The following is a 17,689-nucleotide window of genomic DNA, read 5'->3' as shown; positions in this document are numbered from 1 at the left end:
AGAGGTCACGATGTTAGAAACAGCAACTGGCGAGACCAGAGCGCGAATAATTACCGAGGAAATTATGGCCCACAAAGACAAGAACAACACAGCAAAAGGAATCCAGAAGTAGAAATTAGGCCACCAAATCCTGAGAAACGTAAAGATTGACGGGAAAATCCGGAAGAGGTTAGGCAAACTGACGTCCATTCATTAAAACACTCAAAAAAGGACATTCATGTTCTGGAAGTAGCTAGATTAAAATTAGAAAAAAACTTAAAATAGCCAAAATTCAGACAAACGGCGACTTACGAAAATTTCCGATAAAGAGTCAGCACCTGATACACATGAATTACGCTATATAGCCTGGGAAAACATAATAGAATGGGAAAATTCTGAAAGCGAGGATAAACTGCCACCACTTCCGTGTATTAAAGAACTAAGCGATGAAGAATTGTTAACCGGACTTAGCAATATATTTGACGAGGAGCAAGTAACTGAATGCGATAAAACAGAGTAGAGTATCCTAGATAAAAACAAAACACAGACGCCACGAACACAAAAGACGTATAATGTATACAACATGGGTGACTATGAGGAGATAGAGTACATTCGGGAATGTTTGGAAATGAAGGAAAAGGAGAGACAGGAGCTCGAAAACAGACGAAAAGAGGTAGACAGGTCGCAAACGGTTTTGCTCACGGAGTTAACATCAAAGCAAACACAAACACAAAGGGAAGGTACAATTATCCACAGGTTAAGCTATGAATCTATAGCAGAGGATTTGATGCAAGAAAAGGAAATCGTAACATCCACAATTATACAACCCATATTGAAGATAAACATTGTTGAAATGATGACACAAGCAATCATAGATAGTGGGAGTCAAGTGACGGCTATATCAGAAAGCCTACTTGAAAGGTGCAATACAGAGAAACAATTACCGCTTTTAAGGACAAAAAGGATAAGAGTTTTTGGAATCTTAGTAAAAAAATGCAACAGAGGTGAAATACGAAACACGTCTTTCATTCAATTGCCAAAGTTACGAACTTGAAAAAAAAATTTATAATCGTACCAAAACTTACAGCTGATATGATAATCGGCCCGCATCTCGTGGTCGTGCGGTAGCGTCCTCGCTTCCCACGCCCGGGTTCCCGGGTTCGATTCCCGGCGGGGTCAGGGATTTTCTCTGCCTCGTGATGGCTGGGTGTTGTGTGATGTCCTTAGGTTAGTTAGGTTTAAGTAGTTCTAAGTTCTAGGGGACTGATGACCTAAGATGTTAAGTCCCATAGTGCTCAGAGCCATTTGAACCATTTTTTGATATGATAATCGGTTTAGATTTCATTAATGAGCGCAAGGTTCACATTTGCATACCACAAGGCTTCATAACAGTAGATGATGTAATACTATATTTTATTCAAATTTTAACGATGAAGAAGAACAGGGAAAAGTAAAGCAATTACATTTAAGTCAAGAAGGGAATGAAATAGAGGAGGAGAGACACCCTAGATATAAGTTTGAGAAAAACCTTGACCCACTCCCACCCAAATAATCGAAGAAATTCATCAAGAAATTAGTAAGAACATAGAGGAAATAGATGATATTTCGCTCCACGATAAAAATATTTAGAAGGCATATTGAGATCACATGCGGAGGTATTTGCACCAAAGACAGGTAGCATTAAAGATTTTCAGTACAAATTTGAGGTCAAAGATCATAAGCCCTTTTGTGTTCCACCTTATTCCATACCATATAGTTATCGAGAGCAAGTATTTCTTGAAATCAGACAAATGTTGGATGATTACATAATTGAACCTCCCAAGTCACCATATAATTCACTCTTACACGTTGTAAGTAAGAAGGATGGGAGCATACGTTTGGTACTCGATTCAAGACAAATAAATACAATTATAATTTCGTAAACAGATAGACCAGAGAAATTGGAAGAGTTGATTCAGAAGTTTCATGAAGTACAGATTTTTTTCATCCATCAACTTGCGTGCAAGTTTTTGGCAAATAGAATTGGAGCCTTCATGTCGAAAATACACAGCCTTTATTGTCTTTGGTCGTTGCTACCAATTCAAACGTTTACCGTTTGGCCTCAAAATTTCGTCAGCTGCCTTTATTCGCGGTCTAAATTCTATACTAAATCTCGACATACTTCAGAAAATTACTTGCTATGTGGACGATGTTCTTGTGGCGGTAGCAACTTAGGCAGAACATAATTATATACTGGATAATTTCCTACAAATTACACTCCTGGAAATTGAAATAAGAACACCGTGAATTCATTGTCCCAGGAAGGGGAAACTTTATTGACACATTCCTGGGGTCAGATACATCACATGATCACACTGACAGAACCACAGGCACACAGACACAGGCAACAGAGCATGCACAATGTCGGCACTAGTACAGTGTATATCCACCTTTCGCAGCAATGCAGGCTGCTATTCTCCCCTGGAGACGATCGTAGAGATGCTGGATGTAGTCCTGTGGAACGGCTTGCCATGCCATTTCCACCTGGCGCCTCAGTTGGACCAGCGTTCGTGCTGGACGTGCAGACCGCGTGAGACGACGCTTCATCCAGTCCCAAACATGCTCAATGGGGGACAGATCCGGAGATCTTGCTGGCCAGGGTAGTTGACTTACACCTTCTAGAGCACGTTGGGTGGCACGGGATACATGCGGACGTGCATTGTCCTGTTGGAACAGCAAGTTCCCTTGCCGGTCTAGGAATGGTAGAACGATGGGTTCGATGACGGTTTGGATGTACCGTGCACTATTCAGTGTCCCCTCGACGATCACCAGTGGTGTACGGCCAGTGTAGGAGATCGCTGCCCACACCATGATGTCGGGTGTTGGCCCTGTGTGCCTCGGTCGTATGCAGTCCTGATTGTGGCGCTCACCTGCACGGCGCCAAACACGCATACGACCATCATTGGCACCAAGGCAGAAGCGACTCTCATCGCTGAAGACGACACGTCTCCATTCGTCCCTCCATCCACGCCTGTCGCGACACCACTGGAGGCGGGCTGCACGATGTTGGGGCGTGAGCGGAAGACGGCCTAACGGTGTGCGGGACCGTAGCCCAGCTTCATGGAGACGGTTGCGAATGGTCCTCGCCGATACCCCAGGAGCAACAGTGTCCCTAATTTGCTGGGAAGTAGCGGTGCGGTCCCCTACGGCACTGCGTAGGATCCTACGGTCTTGGCGTGCATCCGTGCGTCGCTGCACCTTCCGCCGACCACTGGCGACAACATCGATGTACTGTGGAGACCTCACGCCCCACGTGTTGAGCAATTCGGCCGTACGTCCACCCGGCCTCCCGCATGTCCACTATACGCCCGCGCTCAAAGTCCGTCAACTGCACATACGGTTCACGTCCACGCTGTCGCGGCATGCTACCAGTGTTAAAGACTGCGATGGAGCTCCGTATGCCACGGCAAACTGGCTGACACTGACGGCAGCGGTGCACAAATGCTGCGCAGCTAGCGCCATTCGACGGCCAACACCGCGGTTCCTGGTGTGTCCGCTGTGCCGTGCGTGTGATCATTGCTTGTACAGCCCTCTCGCAGTGTCCGGAGCAAGTATGGTGGGTCTGACACACCGGTGTCAATGTGTTCTTTTTTCCATTTCCAGGAGTGTAGTTACGTCCCAGGAAGGGCTGTTGAAAACCATTTAACATCATATGTTAGTAAGTACCTCTTCCAAAAATTTAATATCGAATAGTAAATTCTTCCAGAAAACAGTAACAAGGTACAGCCACCGATGTTTTATATTTAAAAAAAGGAAAAAACCTGAAGATCAGCTTTAAGAAACATTATAAAGCTCCAAGTACAAGAAGTTAGATATGCTGCACAATTTTAAAACAATTACCAAAAATCAAATATATTAAATACTAATGAAATACAACTGGCCAGCTAAAGGTCAAATCGGGGCCTAAGCCCGCTGATGGCTCAATAGACCTCAGGCATAGGCCCCGGAGAGAGTAGCGCAAGTGAGAGTGAGCTGACTGCTGCAACGTGTACAGCTAACACTCTCTTAAACAGTGAAATAGTAAAACACAACCAAACATTTTCGCCCAGCTCAGAGAGATATCACATTTTTTTTTGGGGGGGGGGGGGTACAAACACGGGATGGATTAACCAAGAATCAAAGTTATTTTTATTTTAAATGTAAAACAAGTACATGAGTACCACACACAATACCCCACTTATTCTGCACACAAAAGCAAAAGGAGAGAAATAAACTACTGGCTGCTAGAGCCAAGTCACTACCACTGATTAAAGTGGATGATCTTTCTTAACTTCAACTCAAAGATGAAATCTAATCTTAAAGTCGCGCCGGATTAGCCGAGCGGTCTGGGGCGCTGCAGTCATGGACTGTGCAGCTGATCCCTCCGGAAGTTCGATTCCTCCCTCGGGCATGGGTGTGTGTGTTTGTCCTTAGGATATTTTAGGTTAAGTAGTGGTTCAAACTGGTTCAAATGGCTCTGAGCAGTATGGGACTCAACATCTGAGGTTATCAGTCCCCTAGAACTTAGAACTGCTTAAACCTAACTAACCTAAGGACATCACACACATCCATTCCCGAGGCAGGATTCGAACCTGCGACCGTAGCAGTCACGCGGTTCCAAATTGAAGTGTCTAGAACCGCACGGCCACCGCGGCAGGCGTTAAGTAGTGTATACGCTTAGGGAATGATGACCTTATCAGTTAAGTCCCATAAGATGCCACACAGATTGTTTTTCTAATCTTAAAACTGAGCACAGGTCGCAAGGCCTTAAAATCAAAATCACAAGAAAACAACAGTTTGAACATTTACTTAAAATCGGGCACCAGAAATAAAAAACAAAAAAATGAAAATTCTTGCTGTACACATATAAGCCAGTTACCGTATGGGACAGGGTTGAGAACATGCCAGTGGCCCCTTCAAATAATGGCATACTGAAAGCAAAATGCGGTAACGCATGACAATTGAAATTGAAAGTCAATTGAATATAAACGCCAAGCTGCTTCAAACAAACTGCAGGCAACCTAGACAATTTTCTGGCGAACATTACAGACGAGGCTCACCAATAAACAGAAGGCGGCAGGATGTAGCTCTATCCTCGACCGGAAAACGAAAGAAGGCATTGAGTCGCTACCTAATGAAAGCGTTCCAAAAGACTTGGACAACCCGGAGCACGATCCGATAGCTTCGCCAAATCCCGCTGGCTTGTGCAGGAGGAATCCCTAAACCACGCGAACTGGTGCAGCAAGGGTAGTGGTAGCCTCGATAGCGTGACAAGTAAACAACCGCACCTTCCTGTACGGTAAACGCCGGCTCACGACACTCGAACCAGAAAAGTCGTGCGTCAGAAATACTGGCCAACTGCTCCCGAAGAAGCACGTACTCTCCGCCGGACAACACTACCGACCCCCACTAGCTTCGACCACGACTTCCCTGTCGGTCCATTCCTTCGTTTCTACCACGGAGAGAGATCAAGGCCGATGCCCCGGCAAAGAGAGGTCTTAGCTCTCAGGGAGCGAGATTTCGACCTCGCAGCACGGGTCAAGATTGCAGCAAATTTTTTAGGCTCGAACAGACCATCAAGAACAGGCACAGTGACAAGTTCTCGAATATGGCAGTGCTTCTGCGGCATAATGTTAGGCCACATGTGGCCAAGCAAATCATCGAGGTCTTTAAAAAATTTTGATGGGAGGTCCTCGAACATCAGTATTGCAACATATTTTTGTGGCTCAAACAGGCCGTCAAGAATGCTGTCGAATGTGGTATGTGCTTCTTCAGCCCAACACTAGGTCACATGTAGCCAAGAAGACTATGGAGATCTTTCAAAACTTTCGATGGGAAGTCTTGGAACACACTCCTTACAGCCCCAATATCTCCTCATGTGACTTGCGTATCTTCGACGAATTAAAACAATGTCGGGTACTTCAGAGATTCGCAAACGATAGGGAGGTACAGGACACGGTGGAAGCATGGATTCGTAGCTATCCATCCTTCCTACGCGCTGCGATCGGTGGATCAGTGTCCATGGCCATCCCACATGAACTGTAATTACACTATCGTTATTAAAATTTCTTTACATATAATTGTAGTCTTCTATTCATTTGGTTACACCATCCATAGTTGTAAAAATTATCTTTTAGCAACTATTGACGTTCACTGATACTGTGTGGTCTTTCTGTTTACTCTTAAATCGTCTAAGGATGGCCTAGAAAGGCTAAAGTCAGTTCATAACTAATTATGAAATAAATTTCATTTTGAGGCATCATTAGCGTGTTTTTGAGTGTTTAATATATCTGTGTCCCTCCATGTAACAAGGGGATGAGAGTTGTAGAATGGACAAAAATAATTTGTCGTTTTTTCACATTTTTCCTAAAGGTAACGATTTTTTTTCCAACTGAACTCCAGATATGTGTTGGACTCAGTGTATGGAGAAGTGACGAAGTTGTCTGACATCTGTAATGCATTACCCTAGCGTGACAAATAGACAACAAATACGGGAATGAGTAGAGTTAAGCTCTCCCAAGACTACGGCTCTATCGTTCTGATATGGTAAATGAATGACGTAGTAAATGGTAGGATTACCGGTAGTATTGGTAGCACAATAGCGAGAGAAACAAATGAATATTTGAGAGAGAAACTGGGAACAGACGACTTCTCTTGTTTGTTTGGTTGTTAGATCTGCACCTAATTAGAACAGCAAACAGTATGCCATTCAGTGTTAGTCCATTGCGTATTTTATGTCCTTACAGAATATAAAGTGCATTTCATAAGTAATAGAAAATAGTTGGTCACGTAATTTCTGCTCTTTTATTAACGAAAGCAATTACATTTTATGCGAGTACAGTTTACATGCATACATATAAAATATTTATACTTATAATTATTGTTATTTTGTACTCAGTAGAATGTTCTACATCATGATTAAAGGAAACTGTTACCTGTTATTATTGACAAATGCGGAAGTTGTTTATGAATAACGTGTTTTACTTAAGTTAGACGAAGTATTAAAGCTGTGTTTGATATATTTTTGTCGGCGTTTTACTTTACCTATATTTTTGAGGAAACTGCGTTTTCTGTCGCTATGTGTCAAAGCTGTATTGTTTTCTTTATTTTTGTCGCATCAGCTCCCTGTTTCACATTACAAATCCACTATTTTCGAATAAAACCTTAATTAAAAATTTGCGATTTCAGTTTTACTATAAATACTATTTAGAGTCTGCTCACGAAGCAGCACATGCAATTCTTGAGACAACAAAACCAGAACGACGGAAGATCGATGGAGATACTTGGCTTTGAAATGACACCGTCAAAGGCGCGGTACACACAAATAAACGATTGCATCATGAGTTTCTTGCCGATAAAACATCGGGGCGATGGAATGCGTACAGAACAGCCCGAAGAGATGCAAGACAGTCTGTAGCAGGAACCAAATGCTCACGTTATGCTGATCTTTACGCAAAACTTGACATACGTGAAGAAGAGCGGGACTTACATTGACCCGCTAAAGCAAGCCATCGCAATTCAGAACATGTTCATCGGTTCTACGGAGTCAATGATGAGACTGTAAATCTGCTAGTTGACTTGGAGAAGACCAAAGAACGATGGAGCAGCTACTTCAAGAAGATCTCAAGAGTTCCCCCATCCACCAATACCCACCGGCCATGCTGTTGAAGGGCCCGTAAGAGAAATTGCAGTCGAAGATGTCAAGACTGCTTTGAGGAAAATGAAGCCTGGGAAAGCCACTGGCCCACGTGACCTTCCAGCAGAGTTATGGTGTTCCCATCATTGGAAGGCAGACGAATGGTTAACGGAACTCTTCAACAAGATCATTGGCGAGGGACAAACACCATCTGATTGGCAGCAGATCATCACCGTGCCTATCTTTAAAAAGAAGGGAAATACCGCTGAGTGCACCAACTACTGTCCAATTCGACTTCTCTGCCACGCCATTAAAGTCTTTGAGCGTCTAATGGACCAAAGAATCCGTAAGATCACACAGATTTCCAGAATCCAAGCTGGATTTCGTGAAGAACTGCGGCACAACTGATGCGATTCATGCAGCAAGACTCTTACATCTACATCTACATTCCATGCTCCGCAAGCCACCTGACGGTGTGTAGCGGAGGGTACCTTGAGTATCTCTATCGCTTCTCCCTTCTATTCCTGTCTCGTATTGTTCGTGGAAAGAAAGATAGTCGGTATGCCTCTGTGTGGGCTCTAATCTGTCCGATTTTATCCTCATGGTCTCTTCGCGAGATATACGTAAGAGGGAGCAATACACTGCTTGACTCCTCGGTGAAGGTATGTTCTCGAAACTTCAACAAAAGCCCATACCGAGCTACTGAGCGTCTCTCCTTCAAAGTCTCCGTAACGCTTTCGCGATTACTAAATGATCCTGTAACGAAGCGCGTTGCTCTCCGTTGGATCTTCTCTATCTCTTATATCAACCCAATCTGGTACGGATCCCACACCGGTGAGCAGTATTCAAGCAGTGGGCTAACAAGTGTACTGTAACCTACTTCCTTTGTTTTCGGACTGCATTTCCTTAGGGTTCTTCCAATGAAGCTCAGTCTTAGTGGTGAAACGTCATGAGAAAGCAAAGCCGCTGCATCTAGCATTCCTGCCGGCCGCGGTGGTCTAGCGGTTCTAGGCGCTCAGTCCGGAGCCGCGCGACTGCTACGGTCGCAGGTTCGAATCCTGCCACGGGCATGGATGTGTGTGATGTCCTTAGGTTAGTTAGGTTTAAGTAGTTCTAAGTTCTAGGGGACTTATGACCTCAGCAGTTGAGTCCCATGGTGCTCAGAGCCATTTGAACCATTTGAACCATCTAGCATTCGTGGTTCTCGAAAAGGCCTTTGGTCGGGTGCCACACATTCTCATCTGGCTATCACTTCGGAAGCATGATGTGCCAGAGCAGCTTATAAACTGTGTGCAGCCACTATATGCACAGCCAGAAATTTATGTCCGTAGAACCTCAGGACTATCCAAGTACTTCCCCATCACATTCGCCGTCCATCAAGGTTCTGCATTATCGTCATTTCTGTTCATTGTCGTAATGGACACCGTGACAGCTGACCTGCACCAGCCATTACCATGGACCCTACTTTATGCAGACGACGTGATGCTGGCAGCAGAAAACAAGCTTGATCTGCAGGGCCTAACTCAATAATGGAGTGACCGGTTGGTGCAACACGGATTGCGGCTGAATTTGAAGAAAACCGAGTACTTCACATCAGACAGACATGAAGTGGGATCCATCACGATTAACGGTGAAGATCTGGCTCGTGTGAGTAATTGAGTTTGTTTCCGCAATCACCGTTGATGGCCGACTCACCGAAGAGGTCAACACCAGAATTCAGGCAGCCTGAATGAAATGGCGAACAACAACCGTAGTCACTTGCGACCGTACGATTAATTGTAATTTAAAATCAAAAACCTATCGCACTGTCATCCGCCCAGTCGTCTTGTGTGGTTGTGAGTGCTGGCCGACTACATTTGAGACAGAACGCCACCTACTTGTATTGGAAACGAAGATGCTAAGGTGGAGAGCGGGCCTCACTGTTAGATCACGTTTCCAATGACAGCATTAGGAAAGAGTTTGGTGTTGTACCGGTCCAAGACAAGACGCGTGAGAATCGTCATCGATGGTTTGGGCATGTTTTACGGGTCGGCGGTTATTGCCAAGGTGGGTTACACATTTGAAGTCGTCGGCAGTAGACTCAAAGGACGACCTAAGCAACGTTGGACTGATTCGATTTAGGAAGACCTTAAATGCGTGAACATTCAGCCAGATGCAGCCCGAGATAGAGCTAAATGGAGACAACGGACCCATGTAGCGAATCCTGCAGGCACGCGGGACAAAAGCTGAAGGAGAAGGAGAAGACTATTTATTAAATTAAAAGGAAGGTCAGCGTTGACCGTAATATTGACGGTTTATTGATAGCAAAATCGATTTTCAATAACATAGTGATCAGCTTCAGTGATGGAAGTTAAAAATTTCACATAGCGATCAGTAAATAAAAAACAAAGACCACAAATACACCAGAATATAAACAGACTGGAAAGAACATACCTGCAGTATACAAATTAAACTCATAGGCGGGACTGATGACCTTCGCTGTTTAGTCCCCCTTACACATCCCAACAACCACCACCACCAAACTCATAGGCACTGGTATCAAGTTATTATCAGTAACCAAAACTGAGAACCGATCATAATAACTGAAGCCGCTGTTTACATTCACCTATACAGCAGACCTCGGTGTGACAGGGTCTTGGAACGCACTCTATGAGGCGTGTGTCACGTGAAGACTTAACAGTACTTTATTTGGCAAGAGATTACGACAAAATACAAAAGTGCACTAGCAAATCATTAATTGAATATGTCAATCTTAAAATTGTACATTAAAAAACACGTAGCAGAAAAGAAAGGGGGGACATGCACATCTCACCAACATGCGCTGGCGTGCTATTTTCTAAGCACTTAAAAACATGTAAGAATAAAAATCAACAGGTAAAATTATATGGTGTCAGACTGCAGGACTAGTAAAGAAGAAAAATATACAAATAACATGACATCAAAAATAACAGAATCTGTTATAATACAGTAACCGCCATCTGGCGTAGGGAGTCAGAGATATAAAGTTCTTAACTTACGTAAAATATAGCACTGAAACCAAGAAGAAAATACATAAATAGTGGTAACTATACAATGTATGTCACAATATAGCAGGTCAAAATGCCACGAAACACATTACGTGTTCTAATTTTTTTAAGGGTGCAGACTAACAATTTTTTATCGTATTTAACGACTTGATGATACACACATCTCATTCGTCCCATTGGGACAAATGAAAAATTTATATGAATTTAAAAAATCATCGAATTTGTGAAAGCAGAATGTTTTTAGCTTCCAGCACTGAAGGTGATCACTGCGTGGTTTCGATTTCGCTATCAATAAACCATCCACATCACGGCTAACTTCTCGCTCCCTGAGTCAACAGATGGGGAGGTTGCAAGACAACAACCATCTGCACGAACAGTTCGACGACGTTTGCAGCAGCATGGACTACCAGCTCGGGGACCATGGCTGCGGTTACCCTTGACGCTGCATCACACACTGTACTCAACAACGAACCAGGGTGTACGAATGGCAAAATGTCATTTTTTTCGAATGAATACAGGTTCTGTTTACAGTATCATGATGGTACCATCCGTGTTTGGCGACATCGCGGTGAACGCACATTGGAAGCGTGTATTCGTCATCGCCATAGTGGCGTATCACCCGGCGTGATTGTATGGGATGCCATTGGTTACACGTCTCGGTGACCTCTTGTCTGCATTGACGGCACTTTGAACAGTGGGCGTTACATTTCAGATGTGTTTCGACCCGTGGCTCTACCCTTCATTCGATCCCTGCGAAACCCTACATTTCAGCAAGATAATGCACGACCGCATATTGCAGGTCCTGTACGTGCCTTTCTGGATACAGAAAATGTTCGACTGCTGCCCTGGCCAGCACATTCTCCAGATCTCTCACCAATTGAAAACGTCTGGCCAATGGTGGCCGAGCAACTGGATCGTCACAACACGCCAGTCACTACTCTTGATGAACTCTGGTATCGTGTTGAAGCTGCATGGGAAGCTGTACCTGAAGACGCCATCCAAGCTCTGTTTGACTCAATGCCCAGGCGTATCAAGGCCATTATTACGGCCAGAGGTGGTTGTTCTGGGTACTGATTTCTCAGGATCTATGTACCCAAAATGTAATCACATGTCAGTTCTAGTATAATATATTTGTCCAATGACTACTCGTTTGTCATCAGCATTTCTTCTTGGTGTAGCAATTTTAATGGCCAGTAGTGTATATGGTCGTTGTGCACACAGCACTCCATGGAGTTGCCAATGAATAAGACTATTTATTTTCAAGTAATGGGAATACGATAACTATGTAGAACAAATATTTTGCATAAATTACGTGGCTCTACATCCGCAAAGAATTTTTAGACGGTTCATCACTTCCGGTTTGTAAGGGAGTCTAGTAAGACACTGATCGTAAGGGAAGTGATCGTTATAAGGTAGCACCTGATAGTTATGCAACAAACGTGGCGTACAGGTAAGGCGGGTACGCCATTAACTAACTAAAGCTAATAGGAAAATTATCAAAGTCTACCCTTACTTCTGACAGTGTACGGTAGTCTGCGTTAGTATCACGTAGCCTGTGATAGTTTCACGACTCTAGGAATGAGACACAAACGGAAACGCGAAACAGTAAGCTGAATCTTCCGTATGCAGAACGAAGCGCTGTAACGTTTGACGTTCCGGTGCGCTGTGTACGTGAGGGTGCCTTGAGGTGAGCGGCGAGACCATTAGCTGCTCGGCGCGCACGTCTCTTATTCAAATCTGAGTTAAGACGATGTCCCAGAGACCGGCTTCCACGCTGCAAACCGCCCCCTCCCCTCCCTTAACTTCTACCGCCTCTTACCCTCACTCCGCCCTCTTCACTCCACCGTCCCACCTCGCACTGTCCTATTAGAATTGTTGATGAGTTAATCCTGGAACCGAGTCCACGGAAACTTAACGGAATGGGCTCCGGGATTGGGAAAAAGAGAGGAAAAAGACACATTGTGCTGGGAATGCCCGACCGTGGACTAGGAAGGGCGTGCGGCAGAGCAGCGGAGGGGCCCGAAATGGCGCGGCTATCAGATGAATCTGTGCCAACTGTCGCGAAGGGAACTTCGCTGACGATTCGGGAAAAAAAGGGAGGGAAGTTTCTGCGGGGAATAAAAGTGCCGATGAAAGGGTGCGGGGGCGGGCGCGGGTGGGGACCCCGGACTGCCTGGCGACGGGGCCGGTGGATAAATCGCGGGCCCGCCCGATAAGTGATTGTCCCGAATAACACCGCCAGCCAAGGACAACATTTTACCGAGATTAAACGGGCCCGCGGCCGCGGCGTGCAGGACGCGTTAAAATGCGCGAGGAAGCTCGCGATCCTAGCCACAAGTCACAAACAAACTCTTTGGGCGCCCGAGGCTGACAGTGTTGTTTGTTAGAAATAAATTCAAAAATGCGCAGGAAGATACACTACTGGCCATTAAAATTGCTCCACCAAGAGGAAATGCAGATGACAAACGAGTATTCATTGGACAAAAGTATTATACTAGAACTGACAAGTGATTACGTTTTCACGCAATTTGGGTGCATAGATTCTGAGAAATCAGTACCCAGAACAACCACCTCTGGCCGTAATAACGGCCTCGATACGCCTCGGCATTGAGTCAAACAGAGCTTGTATGGCGTGTACAGGTACAGCTTCCCATGCAGATTCAACACGAAACCACAGTTCATCAAGAGTAGTGACTGGTGTATTGTGACGATCCAGTTGCTCGGCCACCATTGACCAGACATTTTCAATTGGTGAGAGATCTGGAGAATGTGCTGGCCAGGGCAGCAGTCGAACATTTTCTGTATCCAGAAAGGCAGGTACAGGACCTGCAACATGCGATCATGAATTATCCTGCTGAAATGTAGGGCTTCGCAGGGATCGAATGAAGGGTACAGCCACGGGTCGTAACGTATCTGAAATGAAACGTCCACTGTTCAAAGTGCCGTCAATGCGAACAAGATGTACCGAGACGTGTAACCAATGGCACCCCATACAATCACGCCGGGTGATACGCCAGTATGGCGATGACGAATACACGCTTCCAATGTGCGTTCACCGCGATGTCGCCAAACACGGATGCGACCATCATGATACTGTAAACAGACCCTGGATTCATTCGAAAAAAATTACATTTTGCCATTCGGACACCCTGGTTCGTTGTTGAGTACACCATTGCAGGCGCTCCTGTCTGTGATGCAGCGTCAAGGGTAACCGCAGCCATGGTCCCCGAGCTGGTAGTCCATGCTGCTGCAAACGTCGTCGAACTGTTCGTGCAGATGGTTGTTGTCTTGCAACCTCCCCATCTGTTGAGTCAGGGAGCGAGAAGTGGCTGAACGATCCGTTACAGCCATGCGGATAAGATGCCTGTCATCTCGACTGCTAGTGATACGAGGCCGTTGGGATCCAGCACGGCGTTCCGTATTACCCTCCTGAATCCATAGATTCCACATTCTGCTAACAGTCATTGGATCTCGACCAACGCGAGCAGCAATATCGCGATACGATAAACCGCGATCGCTATAGGCTACAATCCGACCTTTATCAAAGTCGGAAACGTGATGGTACGCATTTCTCCTCCTTACACGAGGCATCACAACAACGTTTCACCAGACAACGCCGTCAACTGCTGTTTGTGTATGAGAAATCGCTTGGAAACTTCCCTCATGTCAGCACGTTGTAGGTGTCGCCATCGGCGCCAACCTTGTGTGAATGCTCTGAAAAGCTAATCATTTGCATAACCCAGCATCTTCTTCCTGTCGGTTAAATTTAGTGTCTGTAGCACGTCATCTTCATGGTGTGCCAATTTTAATGCCCTGTGGTGTATATAATCAGATGATAAGTATGCAAATAAAAATATACACACATGTTTCAATAAAGGTATAAATGTTGATGTAAAGACAAAAGTCTTGGTCCGTGTATAACAAAATAAGATGCACACCAAAAACCTATGTGCAGATTTAATACAATCGACGCCTCTTTGGTCACATTCAGGGCATCAGCAGGCTGGCCCTGGTACTTTCCAATTGGCATTCCTCGAATATGTGTAGAATCGTTTGTCTTTCAGTGTCACAGTCACACTCAGGAGAAGTAACCATGTGACATTTACACATAGAGTCCGCACATCTTTCGTAGTTCATTCTTATCCTATTTACCCCTGTTCACGCTCTCCTGGGAAGATAAACAACACCAATTGCAAATGTTTTATAACAGATAATGTCTCTGTCATAGTAAGCCTCCAATCCCTGCAATGGCTTGTCACTGCCTCTAACCAAAGCAACAGACAACCATGAATTTCCTGTGACTACTTCATTTGTAGTACAAGAAAAGGTAATCTTACAGCCAACAAATGTAATTGGCCCTGCTAATATCTCAGTTTGAGATGTTGCATTTGGTGTCTCCTCAAAACTTAAAACAGTCTTGTAAACAGGCATTCTGCTCCTCCTAGAGTATCTCCTGCGGCGGTACGGCATGGCTGTGTGCTGCGTGCTGCTGCCTGCAGTCGACTGACGCAGAAACAGGAAGCGCGCCCAGACCCCAGCGCTGTCCTTATCAGACGCCGGATGTTGCGCAACCCATTCCTCAAAACTTAAAACAGTCTTGCAAACAGGCATTCTGCTCCTCCTAGAATATCTCCTGCGGCGGTACGGCATGGCTGTGTGCTGCGTGCTGCTGCCTGCAGTCGACTGACGCAGAAACAGGAAGTGCGCCGAGTCCCCAGCTGCAGCGCTTATCAACCGGAAGTTGCGCAACCCATTCATGCCGAGTTTGATTTCAGCCCGCCGCGGGCCTAGTAATACTAGGGCCCGCGGCTCCCAGCAGCCTCGCTCAGCGGCTAAGTCCCCTTCAAGGTCACCCGCCTCTAAGGCGGCGCACACAGCCTGCGGATTTTCGGTCATATACTGGACCTCTCTGGGATGTGGTCAATAAAGCCATTTCCCACACGGTGCCAATGTTCTATCATGTAGAAGTCATCTCGTTGCAGGTCTACAGCAGTTACAATAGGACTGTTTCTTCACCAAAGACTATTGGTGTTTACGTCATGACATAAAGAATGTATAGGGAGCTGGGTGCTGTTTTGTATTTTTCTATACTCTCTGACTCATGCATGCTCCCTGCGCTAGTGAGGGGCTGGAATATGACGAAGTATCGGTAAACTAATAATAGGAAACTGTGAACAACGTGTCACTGCTGCTTTGATGGTATTACCTGCATCTAAGATTCCTACGATCGTAGCTTTCTCTATGGTTGTAGTGTACTCAAAGAGCTCCATAATAAGACATCAATTGCGGAATCTACCTAAAGGAATCAAATATCAGTATTAATTTTGATTTAGTTTTCAGTGATTATATAACCGTGTATATATGTTTATATAACATGAAATCTTAAAAGTGCACTAGAAGAAAATTGTAGTACATCTGTTATTATTTTGCGAAGTACGCCCACGTTGTGCATCAGACATTAGTCACTTCCGCTGCCTGCGGGCGTACAACGTATTTGCAGTTTCGAGATCTGCGTCCATTCTTTTATTCCGCGGCTTTGTGATGAAAGAAAATAACCCTCTCTAGAGTGTTAATCGCCCTATGAGACAGACGGGAAAGTAATTTGCTCTTTTGTAATATGACACATGTGTTCCTCACCCCTACTCCTGTCCATTTCCTCTTCCATCCTCTCGCTGTCCATCACCTCCCCTTCGCTTTTTCTATCCATTTCTCTTTCCCCCTGTCGTTGTTCATCTTCTTCCTCCTTCTTTATCCATCTCCTCCTCTTTCCTTTCTCTGTCCATCTCCTCCTCCCACCTTTATGTATCCATGTCCAGCGCCCTCTTCTCTCTCCACGCTATCGCACTCACCCCAGTAGGAGGCTGGTATTTCTTACCCCTACAGTAACTAATGTATGTACCAAACTGGACAGAAAATGTTCCAGGAGTTTAGGATGAGGTTTTTCTCGTATATTTCCCCGCATACGCATATCTCAAATATATTTCATATAATCCAGACATATCTGTACAAATACTTAACGTGTATACCTACCCATTTCGTCCTGCAGTTTCACTTTTAAAAAGCTCAATGTTCATGACGTCATATCTCCACAACTGTGTCTCTTACAACACTATAATTTGGTACCTACATCAAGTGCTAAATGTGTCTGCTGTCTGCGAAATACGTTGTGGATAGAGTTAGTAATAAAAAAGTAACAAATTAAAACGTCATCGGAAGATTTTCACGCGTCTCAGTGCTAATGATGTCATATCTCTTCAACTGTGTGTCATGCAATAATTATTTTTGTAAGAATTTTCGGTGGCAAATGTGGATACTGTCTGTGAAAAGTGTATATGGATAGACTCTGTGAAATGTGTTGTGAATACAGGTAGTAGTACATACGTGACAAATTTAAACGTAACGCACCACGCGGCAGTTTCACTGCATAAGCGGCAAACTTCTGTTCTTTTGCCATTTTGTGCGAACTGACAACGACAAAAAGTTTCGAAAAAGTTTGAAATTATGTGTTTCGTCTGTTGTCAACTACTGGTTGACTAAGGTATGGGTACAGCATGTCGTGGTCTACACAGCTTTATCGCCCCCAATCCTTCTTCTTTTTTTGATATGTTGGTAGATGTTACCCAAGGAGTGGTTCTTTCCAGACTGTAAGTGACATATATGTACAGCAAGTTTGGTTGAATTCGGTGCAGTAGCTTAGGAGATTTTTTACATGCATAGAAATGTACATCCACTTTTATCCTAAGTATGGGTGCTGGCCGCTTTGACCGAGCTGTTCTAGGCGCTTCAGTCCGGAACCGCGCTGCTGCTACGGCAGCAGGTTCTAATCCTGCCTCGCGCATGGATGTGTGTGATGTCCTTTGGTTAATTAGGTTTAAGTAGTTCTAAGTCTAGGGGACTGATGACCTCAGATGTTAAGTCCCATAGTGCTTAGAGCCATTTGAGCCATTTTGATATGTGTGGGTACCATACTCGCCACATACTTGAAAATGTCACCATCTTTCGGTAGGGCGTTAATAAATTGTTTTACTCG

This window comes from Schistocerca nitens, chromosome 1, assembly GCF_023898315.1.
Source record: "Schistocerca nitens isolate TAMUIC-IGC-003100 chromosome 1, iqSchNite1.1, whole genome shotgun sequence".
In the NCBI taxonomy this organism is placed as follows: domain Eukaryota; kingdom Metazoa; phylum Arthropoda; class Insecta; order Orthoptera; family Acrididae; genus Schistocerca; species Schistocerca nitens.
The sequence above is the reverse complement of the archived record's forward strand: the minus strand, read 5'-3'. Positions refer to the sequence as shown.